This window comes from Coffea arabica, chromosome 5e, assembly GCF_036785885.1.
Source record: "Coffea arabica cultivar ET-39 chromosome 5e, Coffea Arabica ET-39 HiFi, whole genome shotgun sequence".
Taxonomy (NCBI): Eukaryota; Viridiplantae; Streptophyta; class Magnoliopsida; order Gentianales; family Rubiaceae; genus Coffea; species Coffea arabica.
In genome coordinates this window covers 2,533,245-2,552,520 of record NC_092318.1, presented here as the reverse complement: position 1 = coordinate 2,552,520, position 19,276 = coordinate 2,533,245, and the positions used below count along the sequence as shown (strand labels likewise).

The 19,276-nt window shown below is 35.7% G+C and overlaps 1 long non-coding RNA gene across 1 annotated transcript; it reads right to left on the bottom strand.

Moving 5' to 3' along the window:
- Positions 1 to 2,173: 2,173 nt before the first annotated feature.
- LOC140006425 (uncharacterized) lies at positions 2,174 to 4,314 on the bottom strand. The gene is made up of 3 exons (XR_011814033.1): positions 3,715 to 4,314; positions 2,611 to 2,732; positions 2,174 to 2,454 (listed from the first exon to the last, which is right to left on the bottom strand). It is a non-coding gene; the product is annotated as an uncharacterized lncRNA (long non-coding RNA).
- Positions 4,315 to 19,276: the final 14,962 nt, after the last annotated feature.

Genomic DNA, 19,276 nt, shown 5'->3' with positions numbered 1-19,276 from the left:
TGACAAGGATTGAAAACCAGGTGGAAGAGAGGCTATTCATAACCAGAGAGAAAAAATAAGGATGGAAGCCAAAATAGCCCAACAATTGGGACAAAAAACGCCATGAGACACGATCAAATGCCTTTATCATATCAACCTTGAGTATTACATTGTGCCCCCTGACCTTTTTATCAATTGAGTTAACCATCTCCTGTGCAAGTAAGATACTATCTGAGATCTCTCTTCCACTGACAAAATTGAATTGTTCTAGTGAGATGAGAGTGGGAAGAACGATTTTAATTCAATTACTAAGAATTTTAGTGAAGACCTTATTGATAAAGGTACAAAGACTAATTGGCCTGAAGTCTGCAAATGTCGTAGGCACCTCCTTCTTTGGAATTAATACCACCAGAGTATTTGCAATACCCTTAGGTAGTGGAACTCCACACAGAGAAATTTCTAAAATTATGATGATTTTTAAAAAAATTCTACAAAGGGAGTATTTTGTGTATGGTTGTCTGTTTTTGAGGTCTTCGCATTCAGCAAATGCGAGTTTTTTGAGCTCGCATTTGCTAAATGTGAAGTCTCCCTAAATTATTCTACCACCGAAATTAAAAACAAAAAAAAAAAAAAAAACAAAAGCAGACCTCGCATTTCATAAATGCGAGGTAAGTAACCGCCCAGCAATGACCAAAGAAGCTTCCTTGTCCAGTGAGCGAGCAAGCTGCAATTTTACACTTATGATTATTGCTCAAACAATAATCATAAGTAACAAGCCGTGCGTGCTTCATCATGCGAGTGATAAAACTAGTGAACAAGTATTCACTATGTACCATCTTAAGGTTCTTTCCAACATTGGCTTCTAGATTTTGCCTAAAAAATTTTTGTTTTTGCTTCAATTGTAATGCCATTTTCCCTTGCTTTATTATTTCACTGCAAATTATAAAATGATTTACAATTTGCAATGCAAATTTCTACAAATTTTACTACTTAAGGCTCTAAATTCATCACAACTGGGAAAAAAAAGATCCCTTAATATTGACATCAATAGTTGATAATAATTTGGGGCAATAAATCGTAACCAAACTAGCAAGCTTTTTGGTTGGACTGTATCTTGCATCCGATAAATACGAATTCCTAGAAAATTGCATCAAAAAATTTCAATATTTTTTAAATTACTTTTTTAATTTGTTTATTTGTTAAATTCATTCTTAATAATTTATCATAAACTCTTTGTTATTAAAAAATATATGTAGCTGATGTTGTAAAGTGTATTAATGTAGTAAGTCAACAATTTTTGTAAAGTGTATTAATCTAGTAATTCAATAATTTAAGTATCTATAAACTAATTGAGAATTCGTAGCTACTTAATTCCTTATATTAAAAGTAACATATTATATACCACATAAAAAAGAAAAGTTAGCAATTATTATTTGCAGTGAAATTAAAAATAAGAATGAACAAGAATAGTATTTTATTTTTTTGTTATTGATACTACTAATAATTGATTAATCAATTTCTCAAATTTGCTATTATATATTGGAAAAGTTAAATTTCTTAAATGACATTGGCCCCCGTTGGATTAACTATTTTCGGGGTTGTTTTTCAAAAAATAGCACTGTAGCATTTTGTTTTTCAAATACAAGTCCGTTTGGATTAATTGTTTTTGGGGTTGTTTTTGAAAAACTATATAAAAAAATTTGCTGTAGATGTTTTTTGGATTATTTTGTTCACGTATTTCTAAAACATATTTTTGCGTATTTCTATAATTTATAATTTTTATATTTATAATACATTTATGAATATTTATAAATAAATATATTTATATATTTATAGAAGAATATGTAAATGTATAAATATATTATATTACATATAATACATAATATAAATATATTTATAAATGTATAATTAATATAAATGTATAAATATAAATGTATCTTATAGATTAAAAGATATACTTTCCTATAAATATAAAAATTATAATCACATAATAATCATTTTCAAATTAAATGAGAAAAAAATTCCCAAACCACATATATTTATTTCACTAGGATATTTGAAAAACATTTTATTTGTTTATTGTAATTTATTATGATTAAATATATATATATAAATTTTTTTTGAAAAAATTTTGATAGAGTCTCCTCTTAAAAGTGGACTAAACTCCCTGTTAGCAAACCCAAAATAGACAACATTTAATCCAAGCAATATTTCCAACAACTTGTCAGCCAATAATCACAAACCACTGCAAAAGCACAAGTCTTTAGTAAATTAAAAAACAGAAAAAGTAAAATCAAGTTAAACATCCAACATTCCACAGATTAAGAACAAAATGCAAGCAAATCCATGCACAAATAATATAGTGATCGTAATGGTGCAGCTTCAATCGTCATCTTCATCTGCAGCTCCACCCTGAGGTGGAGTAATGCTTAAATGATCCTCGATACGTGCCAAGCGAGTGTCCATCCTCTGCAACTGGAAAAATAAATTAAAATTAGTAGCACAAGACTATGGTACAAGTAGAACTACCATTTTCAAAATTAGCCATACTCCACAAAAAAACCAATAATTGCAACATCTGAGTCAATGAAAATGAGAAACAAGTAGAACTACTCCAGAATGAAATAATACCTCTATCAGACCAGCATGAGATGATCTCGAACATTGTTGTTTAATATCATAACCCACTCACATTCAACAAGAGCAGATGCATTGATTTCCATGGTTCATGCAGTTGAATTCCAGCCCCAGCCCTGAACATGTTTAAGAGAATCCTTTTTACCATTTAATACATACATATCAGAGTTTGCAGGAAAGTGTGATGGATCCTAAAGTTAGCATGGATAGCATGAGGGTGCCAGTACTTCCAAGTACAGATGTCCCTAGTAGCAGTAAAAGTAGAAATTATACCAGAAGTTACTCAAATACCGTAGACTATGATAAAACACATAGCAGTCAAATGTGTAGACATTGTAATAGCATGATAGCCCAGCAATTAGGCAGATCCTCTGCTCCATTTCTGTAAAAAGAACTGGGCAACTTCATGAAGCCTATCAGACCAAATGCTTAAGGAAAACTTTAACTAAGTCCAAACCTATAAACCAATTAAGCAATTTACACATATCAACAGTCCTAACATATACTGCAATCACCACATGCGACAACTAATATCTTTGAGGCAGGGTGTTTTAGACTAAAAACTAAGAAAGCCAGGACAAAGTTTCTTTGCAGCTTCGGCATGGCTTCTTAAAGATTTTATTTTTTTGGTAGGCTAGCTAGCTACTTAGAACTTGGCATTAACTAGCTATGGTTCTTAGATTGCTGCTTTTTCTTTTTTTTCTCTTTCATGTTTCTACAATGCAATATTGATTGCTGCTTTTCCTTTTTTTCTCTTTCATGTTTCTGCAGTACAATATTGATCCACATTAATCCCATGCTGCCTCCACATGAAAGCAATAGCTAACTGCTAACCTCCAGCAAAATTAATCAAAATAAAAGAAAAAGTATGTGGATGCAGCCGCAACAGTCCTCAAACAGGAGACCAAATGCATCAACAAATTACACCAACGGCCACGAATAAGAGACAAACCGAAAAATTGCCAAATCAGAAAAGCAAATACAACAAGCCAAAACAACAACAACACCCAATAAATTGCCAAATCAGAAAAGCCAATTCAATTCAGAAAAGAAAAACCCCAGAAAAATAAAAGAAAATCAGAAAAAAAAATTTCATACCCTTATGCTGTTTCTAAGTAACAGAGCACAGTCACGAATTTGAAAGCCATTTGCCAAGTGAAAAGAAAATGTGCAGTGCAAATGGGACACAAAATTGGTTGGGGAGTCCTGTTGTGGTTGTAAAAGTGGCAAATTGGGAGGGGGGAGAGAGGCGCAACTGCCTAGCAGAGATGGGTTCCGAAGAAGGGTCCAAGCTCTACAATGGCCGAGATCTTCCGACGCTTCCGACGAGAAAGCTGTGCCCAGATTTCGCCTGATGAGAACGGCTACAGCTCTACAAAAGAGAAGAGCTTCCGACGAGAAGGCCGCGAGATTCCGACGACCAAGCTGTGACCAAGATTTCGCCTGACGAGAAAGATGGAAGCTCAACAAAAGAGGAGAGAGTGAGGAGTGAGCTGGATGGAGAGAGTGAGACAGATTTGAATGGCGATTGGGAGCTCTGGCTTTGTGCTCAGACTGAGTAGAATGCGAGCTTATTTTTCTTTTTTTCGTAAAAGACTGACCTCGCATTTGTGAAATGCGAAGTATCTGAACTCGCATTTCACAAATGCGAAGATCACACTTTTGGAATTAACTTCAAAAATTACACCTCTTGTAGAATAACTTTATTTTTTCATCACAACTTAAGAATTTACTCCTCCACACATGAATTCTCGAACAGCTCAGAAGACATCTTCTGCAATGATCTCCCAACAATGAGTATAAAAGCAACCTGCAAATCCATCGCTGTCAGCTACACTTTGCCCATCCAATTCAAACACTGCCCTTTCAACTTCCTCTAGAGTGACTTCCTCTATCAGTTGGTCGTTCTGTAGAGGTGTTACAAGGGTAGGAACATTGTTTCATAGCTCCAAGGTTGCCTGTCTGTTTAACAATGAAGAATCTGCTAACAAGGACTTGAAGAAATCCACAGCCGATGCACCAATGTTGTCATCTCCCTCAATGTAGACCTCCTCCAAGCTTTTAATTTTCTACATAGAAAGCCAAACTCACTTATCTAAAAGTGCAGAGTGAAAATATCTTGTGTTCGAATCAGCATCTTTTAACCACCTTACTCTGGCTTTCTATTTCCAAGAAACTTCTTTGGCCGCCAAATGCTTTAGCAGAGCAGCATTTGCCTGACTCCATTGCAGATGCATTGCTTCTATTTCCTCTTCTTCTAGTTGTAATTCCTTTTGTTTAACTTCTTCTTGAGCTTTAGCTATGTTATCAAAAATGTTCCTAAAGGACACCTTATTCCATTCACACAAAACCTACTTAAGTCTCTTCAATTTTATGACAAACCTCGCCATACCGTAGCCTAAAGCTGGCTGATCCCAACTGCATCGAACCACAGTGAGAAAGCTGGGGTTATTAACCCACATATATTGAAACCTAAATGATCGCGTTCCCAAGCTCAAGCATGGCTGGAGTTACAACAATAATGGACTTGATCTGAAGTTACACGATTAAGGTGTTGTACTTTTGAGTTAAGAAAGAGGCGCTGCCATTCTAGATTTATTAGGAACTTATCCAATCTCTTCCACACTCGCCTACCATGACGAACGCCAGTCCAAGTGTAACAACTTTCAGACAAAGTAATATGTTTCAGACCATAGATTGAAATACAATCAGCAAATTTCACCATTGCATTCAAGTTCTGTAGTGCTCGGCCCAAGTATTCATCAATGGACGCAGCAACATTAAAGTCACCACCTATCAGCCACGGCTTAGAAACCAAGCCACCCGACAAAGAAACTAAGTCCGACGATAAAGATCTTTTTTCAATTTGTGAACATTTAGCATATATAAAGGAACAATAAGAAACAAAATCCATGACTCCTGAGCAACAGCCAAATGAATAAATTGATCTGCATTAATTACTACATCTACTGCAAAACCTGTCTTCCACATGACCCATATTTTATTGGAAAAGTTACTAACACCAAGATGGAAGCCAAACTTGGCTGTAAAACCTTCTAATTGTTCCGGCTCAACCATAGGCTCTAAGATTACTAAAAACGACACTGAATGTAACCTTATTAACTTCTTTAAACGACGCGAAGAGGCACAACCAAATATGCCCCTTATATTCCACACGAAAATACTCGTCATAATTAAAATTGGGAGGAAGATTCTATGGATACCTTTGAAAATTGCCTGGTTACAACAGTCTTTGGTAAGTTTAGAAATCGCCTTCATCGCCCACGTTTGGCTAATTGCATCTTCTTCTGGGGTATTGGAACGAGGTGGTCTACTTTTTTCTTGAATTGAATAAAGTCCTCCACCAGCATTTCACGAGGTTTACTTTGATGTTGCTGCCTCTCAACATCCGAGAGTGAGTCTAGGTTTCCTCTTCATTTAGAATAAAGCTTCTGGTAATCTATAATAGAGCTAGCGAAGGTGTTGTGATCTATCAAGGGGAGTTGTGGTAGCGATTTTGTTTGTGGTTCTAATGGCTACTACAATGTCTCACACTACAACACTGTTGATGCCTGCTGATGCAAAACTTCACTCTGCCCCAGCTCCAATGGAATTACCTGCCAGTGCACAACTTTATTCTGTGGTTGCTCCATTGGAGTTTCCAAGGTTTTGGTCTGGTGCTGCCGTTGCACCACTGAGACTAATTTTTTGGAAGCGCTCTGGCTATGATTCAAATCCATTGATTGCTGGTCACTCGTTGGTTGTTGCGAGCTAGGGTTGTGACTATTATGTTGTACCATTAGTGTCAACTGATTGTCCGGGACTAAGTCCTTCAGCATCGTTTGCTCCTCCACAATTGATTGTCCAAATTTGAAGATGCTAGTTGCTATCTGACAAAGTGTGATTTCGTTCCTCTGAGTGATTGTGACCATCCTTTGGGATCCAAATTTCTGCTGTCCCATCGCCCCCCCCAATATTCCAGTCCTTATTATCAGGTTGCTTCCTTGAACTACTAAATTGTCTACAAGCGCTACTATGGTGTCCAAGTTTCTTACAGTTCACACAATAATCATGTAAATTCTCGTACTCAACTCGCTGCCAAAAACCATTGGACAGATTCCAGATCCAAACACGTTCAGGAAGGGGCCCTGGTAGATCCATGTCAACAAAAATCCTTGCCACTGCCGGCCTAGCAAGCATTGTTGTCGATGCGTCCAGCCTTAAGGGTTCACAGACCAATTTAGCTAGGGAAAAAAAGGGTCCCTTGTTAAAAAGATGTACTAGAAGGCACAACAACCGGATCTAGATTGGGACAATCGACGATTCCATGTCCAGCGAAAGGTTGGAGACCACTTAAAAACCCTCATGCCAAATCCTTGAAAAGACTAGAATCCATGAAGCCAACACCTATCGAAATCATCTTCCAACTCGAATCTGATTAAGATGTGTTGAGGGTCAAGAAGTCCTAAGGATATAGGACCCTTAAAGCCGAGAGCCAAGAATTCTTTTCTGAGCCCTTCCATGGACGGCCGACCTTTGGAAAATTTTCCAAAGAGCACAAACTTGAAAGGAGCAGCGAGGAGCCGAACATCTTCCCCCGAAAAGGATAATGTTGGTTCCTCCCTGTAAAGTTCACTAGGTTTGAGACAAGGAGTTGGCGTTAAGGTAGGAGAAGAAAAGGAGATTATGGCTCTGTTTGGCAAATGAGTTTTTCGATTGTTTGTTTAAAATTTTACTGTAAAAAAAATTGTGAAATTTTTTTTTGAAGTGTGTAAATTTTGGATAGTTTGAAATACATATTTTAAAAACTTTGAGAAGTTTTTTGAAATTACTATAACTAAAGTTATTAAAAAATTTGTAGCAGACAAACTTAGCCGAAAATTTATTTGTCAAACAGGCCCTATATCTGTGAAGGAATATTTTGATGGTAATGGATGCATAGGTTGCCCTTCACCCGAAGGATGAAGGGCAGCCATGGCTAACCCTAGAATTCAAAATAAGCAAGAGAGGGAGAGATGTTGAGAGAGAAAGAGAGAAAGGTATGGTGATTAGTCAAACTTCTGATATTGGTTTAATGGTATTTTAAGAAAATAGTAGATTAGATTTATTCTTTTAAAAGTTAAGCAGCTTTACTTAAACTATGTACAAAAAAATACTACCAAAATGGAACAGAGGGAGTAATTAGGACACAATTTATCAATCAAAAAGCTTTTTAAAGAAGCAAGCAAGTAAAAATAAATTCAGCCTTGTATTCTCTATGTGTAGCCATTTCCAACTGTTAAACATTCTTTTTCTATTATCTAAAACTCATTGAAACAATTGGTGCTCAACACATTTAACACAAAAAAAGTTAGAATAATTATTTTTTGGCAACAAAGAAATAAATAAATGGTGCATAAAATGGTACTAGCTAATGTATCAAAAGAGCACTAAATAAGTGTCCAATCAAGGAAGCTTCTATTTTTTTTCGCTAATATAGAGGAATTTGAAGCAAAATGTATCCTGATTTTTTTGTTAGATTATTAGATTATGTTCATTAATGCAATCATCTTTCACTAAAATAGAGAAATTTGGAACAACATTTATCCTGAAATTTTTTGTTACGCTGTGTTTATTAATACAAAGTAATAGTTAAGAAAAAAGACATTTAAGGAGGGGGAAAAACTCAAAGAAATAGGTAGGAAATGGGAGGAAATTTTGCTTTATATGTTGTTTGTTTAACCATCTATTGCTATTATTTTTTTTTGGCTATTTAAAATGTACACAAGTAATTAAAGCTCTCCATTATTGTTTACCAAGACTTTATATGTTGTATGCTTAATCATCTATTGCTATTATTACTTTTTGACTATTTAAAATGTATGCAAGTAATTAAAGCTCACCATACTTCATTTTCTTTTCAGCAATATAGAAAAATTTTGAACAAAATCGGTATTAAAATATTCAATTGAATTTGGAACAAAATTATACTAAAATTTTGCTTTTTCACACAAGTAATTAAATGATGCTTAAAAACTGTAGCAATGAATTTCTACAAAAAGTGTTATATAAGTGGACACTAAAGGGTCCCTTTATTCATTTATTTATTTTTGGTCAGGAATGTAGACAAAGCTCACCATTCCTCTTCTTCTTTTCCAGTAATGTAGAAGAATTTCAAACAAAATTGGTATTAAAATATTCAATTGAATTTGGAGCAACATTATACTAATTTTTTTTGAATTTGTGCAAAAAGTGCTATATAAGTGGCCATTCAAGAACCCTTTATTATTAATTTTTTAGCAATGAAGAAATAAATAAATGGTGCATAAAAATAGTAATAGTTAATATATCCAAAGAGCATTAAATAAGTGTCCAATCAAGGAAGCTTCTAATGTTCATTAATAGCTAGCATCTTCACTAATATAAAAAAATTTGGAACAAAATTTATCCTAGAATTTTTCTTTACGCTATGTTTATTAATACAAAGTAATAGTTAGGAAAAAAAGCCATTTATGGAGGGGAAAAACTCAGAGAAACAGGTGGGAAATAATAAATTATTCTTTATACATTGTTTGTTTAATCATCTATTGCTATTATTATTTTTTCGCTATTTAAAATGTACATAAATAATTAAAGCTCACAATTATTTTTTTACCAAGACTTTATATGTTGTTTGTTTAATCATCTATTACTATTATTGCTTTTTGAGTATATAAAACGTATGCAAGTAATTAAAGCTCACCATACTTCATTTTCTTTTTCAGTACTATAGAAAAATTCCAAACAAAATTGGTATTAAAATATTCAACTGAACTTAGAACAAAAGTATACTAAAATTTTGTTTTTCACGCAAGTAATTAAATGATGCATAATAGTAGTAGCAATGAATTCGTGCAAAAAATGTTATATAAGTGGACACTAAAGGGACCCTTTATTTATTTATTTATTGTTGGTCAGGAATGTAGACAAAGCTCACCATACGTCTTTTCCCTTTCCAGTATTGTACAAGAATTTCGAACAAAATTGGTATTAAAATATTCAATTGAATTTGGAACAAAATTATACTAAATTTTTTTTTTGAATTTGTGCAAAAAGTGTTATATATGTGGCCACACAATGACCCTTTATAATTTTGTTTTTGGTAAGGAGTGTAGACAAATTTTGGAGCAGATTTTTTGGTGAGGAATGTAGAAGAAATTTGGAACGGAACTCATACTAAAATGTTAATCTAAATTTATATTTTCCTAATGGCTAAAAAAAGTCAAATCAATCCAAAGCCAGGCACCATGTTTTTTTTAATATATGTATTAGGCTCAAGCCATGGCAAAACAGGATTATTAGATTGTGTTCATTAATGGCAAGCATCTTTCACTAATATTAAGAAATTTGGAACAAAATTTATTTTGGAATTTTTTGTTATGCTATGTTTATTAATACAAAGTAATAGTTTGGAAAAAGCCATTTAAGGATGGGAAAAACTAAAAGAAACAGATAGGAACTAATAAATTTTGCTTTATATATTGTTTGTTTAACCATCTATTGCTATTATTATTTTTGGCTATTTAAAACATACATAAGTAATTAAAGCTCACCATTATTTTTTACCAAAACTTTATATGTTGTTTGTTTAATCATCTATTGCTATTATTACTTTTTGACTATTTAAAATGTACGCAAGTAATTGAAACTCACCATACTTCGTTTTCCTTTTTAGCAATATAGAAAAATTTGGAATAAATTGGTATTAAAATATTCAATTGAATCTGAAACAAAATTATACTATACTTTTATTTTTTCCATGCAAGTAATTAAATGATGCATAAAAATAGTAGCAATGAATTCCTGCAAAAAATGTTATATAAGTGGACACTAAAAGGACCCTTTATTTATTTATTTTGTTTTTGGTCGGGAATGCAGACAAAGCTCAACATACATCTTCTTCTTTTCCAATAATGTAGAAGAATTTCAAAATTAGTATTAAAATATTCAATTGAATTTGGAACAACATTATACTAATTTTTTTTTTAATTTGTGCAAAAAGTGCTTTATAAGTGGCCACTCAAGGGACCCTTTATTATTATTTTTTTAGCAATGAAGAAATAAATAAATGGTGCATAAAAATAGTAATAGTTAATATATCCAAAGAGCATTAAATAAGTAACCAATCAAGGAAGCTTCTAATTTTTCGCTAATATAGAGGAATTTGGAGCAAATGTATCCTTATTCTTTTTGTTAGATTATTAGATTACGTTCATTAATCGCAAGCATCTTTCACTAATATAGAAAATTTTGGAACAAAATTTATCCTAGAATTTTTCTTTACGTTATGTTTATTAATACAAAGTAATAGTTAGGAAAAAAGCCATTTAAGGAAGGGAAAAACTTGGAGAAACAGGCAGGAAATAATAAATTTTGCTTTATATGTTGTTTGTTTAATCATCTATTGCTATTATTATTTTTTCACTATTTAAAATGTATATAAGTAATTAAAGCTCACCATTATTTTTTACCAAGACTTTATATGTTGTTTGTTTAATCATCTATTACTATTATTACTTTTTGACTATTTAAAATGTATGCAAGTAATCAAAGCTGACCATACTTCATTTTCTTTTTTCGTAATATAGAAAAATTTTGAACAAAATTGGTATTATTTTTTTTTCACTTAGAACAAAATTATACTAAAATTTTGTTTTTTCATGCAAGTAATTAAATGATGCATAAAAGTAGTAGCAATGAATTCATGCAAAATGTGTTGTATAAGTGGACACTAAAGGGACCCTTTATTTATTTATGAATTTATTGTTGGTCAGGAGTGTAGACAAAGCTCACCATACATCTTTTCCTTTTCAAGTAATGTAGAAGAATTTCGAACAAAATTGGTATTAAAATATTCAATTGAATTTGGAACAAAATTATACTGAAATTTGTTTTGAATTTGTGCAAAAAGTGTTGTAGAAGTGGCCACACAAGGACCTTTTGTAATTTTTTTTGGTTAGGAGTGTAGACAAAATTTGGAGCAGGCTTTTTGGTGACTAATTTAGAAGAAATTTGGAGCGGAACTCATACTAAAATGTTAATCTAAATTTATATTTTCCTAATGGCTAAAAAAGGTAGTATCAGTCCAAAACCAGGCACCATTTTTTTTTTTTTTTTTAATGTTAGGCTCAAGCCATGGCAAAACAGGAACAAATTGTGGCTCATCATGGCAAAACCAAAATAAATTGTGGCTTGGGAGCATTAAAAAACTACATGCAGCACCAGGTTGAAACACCAAATGGGAGATGGGAAAAAACAAAAGAAAGAAGCAGGCAGCAAGGGAAACCTCCCGCCCAAATTGCCCCTAAGGCTGCACAAAATCACCAAAGAACCGGCAGAACACCAGAGGACGCCACTTCTACTGTTCCTCAGCGTTTGGCGCTTTTAATAGGTAGGATAGTGCACTTTTACGTAAATGTGTTGTATTAGAAAACTTTTTTTCATGTCTTTTGGAGTATGCTAAGGCATGGATGAAGTAAAATAACAATACCCAACCACACCTAAATCCAGGGGCGGAGCCAGAAAAAAATTTTAGTGGGGGCAAAAATAACATCAAAATTTTTTATCTACTCTTTTTCTAATAGCAAAAAAATAATAAATTCACTAACAAGTATAAATGGGGGAAGAAAGAAGAGCCGTCGGTTGTGAAGGGAAAATGGGAACCAGAGGAGGAAAGGGAATTGGGGAGTGGGGACCAAAAGAAAAGACTGATATAATTGGCACTTGGCTCTGTTGGAAGAAAAAATGGGAGACCAGGGGAGGAAAGTGAATGATATAAAATTTGTGATCTATTTTTTCACATTTGTTCTAAAAAAACTCTGGGGGCACCTTTACGATTATATCAAAATTGTATAACTATTATACAAATTTGAGGGGAGGCAGTGGGGGCCCATGCCCCCAGTGCCCCCACCTTAAATCCGCCCCTGCCTAAATCATACTTGCCTTAGCTCCATCATAATTATCATATTCGGAAACAAAACAATATTTAAATTTATTCTTACGAGGTCACTATTGCAGTTTTTTTTCCTCGCTGTAGATTGCAGATGATCACCATGACATTAACAATCACTCAACATACAACATTTAAGGTTTTAAAGTACAATGCCCCATGAACTATAGAACTCCATGACCCACAAGTTACATACGAAACATTTCACACTTATGCCTTTAAATCCAGCAGCAGTAGCCAGGGCAAGAAACTCTGTTTCATATCTCTCAATTCCTACTTTAGTCACCACTATAAGATCTGTTTGGCAAGTAGCTTTGTCGCGTGCACTATAATCAGGAATCACAGGAAGAATTGCGTCAACAGCTATTACCTTTCCATTGTCTGGTAAAGTCTTGTAACAATTTTTCAGCAACTTCAAGCAATGATCATCATCCCAATCATGAAGTATCCATTACAAAAGTATTGATGGATGTTGTCTGTGAGTATTCCAGACAAAAGGCACTCCTTTTACAAAGCATCATAAGACGATGACAGACTTTATGATCTTGAGAGTTATAGATCACTCTCAACTACTAATATTTCTAATGTGTCATTATCCTATCCCTTAATCTATAAGTATTCACCTGATCTGTAGATACTTTCCTGATTATTTAAAATTCCATATGGTATAGCTAAAGTTAGAGAGAGTGTTATATAATTTGTATGCGTGGTTCAAAGTCGCGGTCGCGGCCCGGACAGTTCCACATCGGTCTCGACATATCAGTCGCGGTCTCGGCGAGATGCGCATTTTTGAAATATTTAATATTCTAAAAATTGTAAAAAATTTGATAAACAAAGATAATTAAAAAATTAGTAAAAATAATGAAAATTCAAGTTGACTCGGGATGATTCGGAGTGATGACTCGGCTGTTTTAACCCTTTGCGGTGACGTCTCGATGAGTCAAGTATTTCAAAATCGTATCGTCCCGGTATCGTATCAGGAGGGACCGAGACGGTAACGACTCGACCGAGTCTTTGAACCATGTGTGTAAGTAACCTTTAAAGTTAAAGCGTCTGTTGCCTAACAACTAAATGTTCATTGATTAAAGTGGTAAAAATAAATGCAACTCAAATAAGAAGTTGGGTAACTTATTAGACTCTGAAGATCTGCATAATATGGTTCAAAAGAGAAGGACTGTACATAATTAGATTGAAAAGATCTGCAGAATATTGTTCAAAGATAGCATTTGTTGTGACTGACTGACTTCTAATAAGATTTCCTTCAAAGTTGAACTTACCTTCATAAAAATGGCATCCCCCTGTGGAACACTTTCAAACATGTCTCCTCCAACATGTTCAACTCCTGCAAATTTACCTTATTAAGGGTAGAAGGTAATGGATTACAGATTTAAAAAAAAAAATCCTATTCTAATGCAGTGGATTATGGAATAAACAATTCTTCTTTTCAAGCAATAGTTTGTGGAAGCCTGTGATTCAGTATAACAGTGTGTCGTACAACATATTGAAACTTCTTTAATTCCAAAAAAAAAAAAATTATAGAACTCATGATGGTAAGTGTCTTTCTTCCCCAAAACTAACTCATTCGCTTTGCAATTTAACGGAGATTATTTTGAAGTGTCTGCATCTGTTTCTTTATTTGTTCTCACATGCTATCTTGAATTGGTTAATTAAAGGGTAATGAAGCAAAAGAGCAAACATAACTGAGCAACAAATGGAGAAGAGCAAAAATTATACCAGGATAGGCTGGTGCATGTTGTATAACATGTGGCAAATCAAAATTATTACCCTTGAGGCTAGGGTATTTAGTTGTGATTATATTGAGGTTCATTCCAAGACCACCACCAACATCTACCAAAGTTTTGAGGTGCTCAAAACCTTTGTACCGTTCAAGCATTCTGTTTATGACGATAGCTGTGTGGTGGATCATTGTCTTGTTGAATACCTCATTGAATCTGGGGTCGCTTCCAAGAAATTCAAATGCATGTGTACCATGCGCCCTGTGAAACGGATCTCCCCCTTCGCGAACTGCATCTTCTAATTGGTACCTAAATTTTGGGTCCAAAAGCATATTTTATGGAGGCCTTTTTACAAGCCGAATTGTTCTTAAATACATGCAAGGAAGAAAAGCATCCATAGAGTTCACACGTGTACTCACAACGAAAACTATGAACAAAATTTATTCAGTGCTACTTTAATGTTGGCTTGAGTAGTCAGTGCTACTTTAAGTATAATTGTCTATGGATTTGATATTTCACAAAGGAATTATGTGTTACATCCAAAGCAGAGATTTGAGTCGTTTAAGTCCACTATCTTGTGTTGTTCTATCAAAATCCAGTGATCCTGTTTTGGCGATTTTAGAAGAAAATCACTAAAAGTAATCCTTTTGCAGAGGAATTAAGACCATCACTAACAAAATGGCTACGTGCATCGTAGAATTACAACTTGTAGGTTAAGGCATAGTTAGAAGCAAAGGAGTGATTTGTTTTTTTTTTATTCCAGACACTGATAATATTTAATGGACTAGGGGCTGGAACAGTTCCTTACCGGTTATGTGTATTTCAACAAGATGTAAATGAATTTGATTAGAATGTTAATCATTTTAAACACGGTGTAAGTTCAGTATATATTTTGGTGGGATCCACACATATTGTTGAAAATGATTCCCAAGTCATAATTTCAGCCGTGCATTTTTTTTTCTTGGCCAATCATGACTGTAATAATTCCTGCCACAAGTTCATTTCTATTCATTTCTAAAAATTAAAATAAAAGAAGAGGGCTCAATGGAGTTTCTTAGGGTAGTGAATCGCTTTTGGACCAGGCACTATGCTTCCACAAAGGAGTAATCTCAACTATAGGAGTTTTTGTTTTTATTAAACAGGATAGAAGAAAAGTGAAAATCTCACCGTCAATGAAGACCTTATCTTGAAGCAAGGCCAGCAGGGAGCTTAGTGAACCTCCTCCCTTTGTTTTGTTCTGTACAAAGAACTTGGCCACCGGCGCCAATCCATACACTCTTGTTGGCGTTTGGATAGCATGATCACCATCCACGTCGGTGGCAACGGAGCAGGTGAGCACAGAGTAGCTTGCCAGGAGCCGCAACATCCGATCCAGCATAGCAGCGGCATTTGGGTTTTCTGAAGACACGTTAGCCGCAATTTCTGAAGGCGACAGTTGAGCACCGGGACCAGCTCTGGCGATGATCTCGAACACATTGAGCCGGATGGCAGCAAGCAACATCATGGGCAGCCCTGCGGAGGTAACTAGCTGCATGGCGTACGAGAAGTGCTCCTCCTCCTCTTCTTCTTCTTCTTTTAGTACAACTTGGTTCTTGGTTGTTTCTGCCAAAGAATCCATATTACTACTACACTTCAAAAGATCCCACCGGCCTACTAATTACAGATTCTATTCTACTCTATGTTCACTGAATTGTGGATTCGCCCTGGTAACTGAGCTTTCGCCTTGTACCAGTATTTAAGGAGATGGAGCCTCTCCTGTTCAATTCTACTCTAAGCTTACGTACCATTGGTACAAATGTCCCAGCAGCCCATGTTCCAGGAGAAATTTCTAAAATTATGATGATTTTTAAAAAAATTCTATAAAGGGAGCATTTTTTGTATGGGATTCCGTCCAGGGGGTCTTCGCATTCAGCAAATGCGAGCTCGAGGTCTCCCTGAATTTTCCTAGCATCCAAATAAAAAAAAAAAAGAAAAAGAAAAACAGACTATACCTCGCATTTGACAAATGCGAGGTTCTCGGCCAGGCAACTCAGCTCGCATTTAGCGAGCATTGTGACGAAAGAAGCCCCTGGTCCAGTGAGCATGATCAAGCTGCAATTTTACATAAAAAGGCTGCTCAAACAATTGACATAAGTTAGAAGCCGTGCATGTTTCATCATGCCAGTGATGAAACTGGAGCCAAAATTCACTATTTACCATCTTCAAATTATTTTCAAGAACATGAATCTAGATTTTGCCATGATTTTTCTTTTTGCTTCAGTTCCAATGCAGGCCTTCCCTTGCTTTATGATTTCACTGCAAATTATAAAATGATTTACAATTTGCAATGAAAATCTCTACAAATTTTACTACCTAAGGCTGTAAATTCATCAAAATTGGAAAAAAAAAAAAAGATCCCATAATATTGCCATCAATACTTGATAATAATTTGGGGCAATAAATCTTAACCGAACTAGTATGCTTTCGGCTTTATTGTATCTCACATCCGATAAAAGCGAATTCCTAAAAAATTATATTCAAAATTTTTTTTAATTAGGAGCACACAATCATTTTTGTTTTTGCATTGACATTTATCATAGAGGAATAAATCCTTTTTATTTTAAAACTCACACGAGTTAGAAGTTAACAAATGTGAGGTCTCAGTACAAAATTTTATGTACTAGTAATTATTTGTATATAAATAACCAAAAAGTTATATTTCTTATAGATTAAAAGATTTGATAATCATACGGTTGAAAACACCTAATTTTATTATTAAATAAAATTGTAAATTTTCGTAGGTTAAAACGGTTAATTGATGAGTTCTCAATTCCTTTAGTGGCTATTTGTGAGCCTAAGGCGTTACCATGCGACATTCATGTGTTTGGAGCACGGCTCAGGATGGATAGTTGGATGGTGAATAGCCAGAGGTCTATTTGGGTGTTCTTTAAAAACTCTTTTGATTGTGCCTTTGTGGGAGAATCCTCTCAGCATTTGTCGCTTAAAATCACTTCTCAGCTTCTATCAGGTCCAATTTATTTTTCTTTTATCCACGCAAAGTGTAATGAGCAGGAGCGATCTTTGCTTTGGTCAGCTTTGTTAGCGGAAAATCTGGCGGAGCACCCTTGGATGTTGGCGGGTGATTTCAATGTCACTGTTAGCGTGGAGGAAAAGAGGGGCGGCTTGCCTTTTCGAGTAGATGAAGGAGTGGAGCTTAGAACTTTCATGTCGATGGCGGGTGTTTCGGATGTTGGTTTTTCGGGGTCCCCTTTCACTTGGTGTAATAATAGGGGGGGTATGGCTCGCATTTGGAAACGCCTGGACAGAATGCTTGTCAATCAAACGGCCGTTCTTTCAGGGGCGCAGTTTCAGGCTCAACATCTAGGGAGGGAGCCTTCGGATCACGCCCCCCTTTTAATGTCATCGTCGACGAGGCTGGATAACAAGCCTAAACCTTTTCGGTTCTTGAATGTTTGGACGACGAAGCCTGGGTTTTTGGATGTCATTAGGAGGAGTTGGGCAGCCCCTTGTTCTGGGCATCCTTTGCAACGTTTATCTGCTAAATTGCGAAATGTTAAACGGGACCTTCAAGTTTGGTCTCGTGTGGAGTTTGGTAACATTTTTGACGCGGTGAAGAGAGCGGAGGGCGAGGTAGCAGCTGCAGAGGATGCGTTTGGAAATGAGCCTTCTCAATCGCATTGGTTGGCTCTCCAGGAGGCTCGTGCTATAATGAGGAATTCTCTGGCAAGGGAGGAAGGGTTTTGGAGGCAAAAGGCACGGGTCAAATGGCTTAAGGACGGGGACAAAAATTCTAAGTACTTCCACTCGATAGTGGCGGAGAGAAGAGCAAAGTCTATCATACACCGAATTAAGAATGACCAGGGGGAGTGGATATCAGATGAAGGTCAGGTGTCTGCTATTGGGGTTGAGTTCTTCAAATCCTTACTTTCGGAGGAGACTGCCGGCGGGTCATGGAGTATTTTGGACGTAATTCCTAAGGTTGTTTCCGATGTTCAAAATGCTGATTTGGAGCGGTTTCCATCTCACGAGGAGGTAAGGGAGGTGGTGTTTAAAATGGATGGGGAGAGTGCGGGTGGGCCAGATGGATTTACAGGCACCTTTTTTACATTTGCGTGGGAGGTGGTGGGCAATGATTTGTGTGAAGCAGTGATTAGTTTCTTTTGTGGTCATGAGTTGCCGAGAAGCGTTTCTTCGACGTGGATAATGCTGCTTCCCAAGGTAACTTCCCCGCAAGATTTTAGTCAATTTCGGCCGATAAGCCTTTGTAACTTTGTCAATAAAGTCATTTCGAAACTGTTGGCCAACCGTTTGTCAAAGGTGCTGCCGAGTATTATCTCTCCGCAACAAAGTGGGTTTGTTCAGGGAAGGCAGATTTTTTAGAATATTTTGTTGGCCCAGGAGTTGATATCTGATATTCGGAAATCTAATCGAGGGGGCAATGTAGTGTTGAAGTTGGATATGGCCAAGGCCTACGACAGAGTCTCTTGGCCATTTTTGTTACAGGTTTTGCGTAAGTTTGGGTTTGGAGAGAGATGGATTGATATGATTTGGAGGCTGATTTCGAATGTCTGGTTTTCGGTTTTGATTAATGGTGTCCCACAAGGTTTCTTTAAATCTAGTCGTGGGCTACGGCAGGGGGACCCTATTTCTCCAGCTCTTTTTGTGATCGATGCCGAGGTTCTTTCTCGCCTGTTAAATTCGTTGCTTTCCTCCCCGCTCTTCTCACCGTTTAGTGTATCCCAAGGATGCCCGAAGGTTACGCATCTGGCTTATGCCGATGATGTCGTTATCTTTTCTAGCGGGCTGAAGAGGTCAGTTCGTTTGGTGTTGAAAGCTCTGGAAGATTACTCTTTGGTATCAGGTCAGCAGGTGAACCATCAAAAGAGTTGTTTTTTGACCCATAGCAACTTTCCCAGGGCGAGGAAACGTATGCTTGGAGAACTCACGGGGTTTTCCT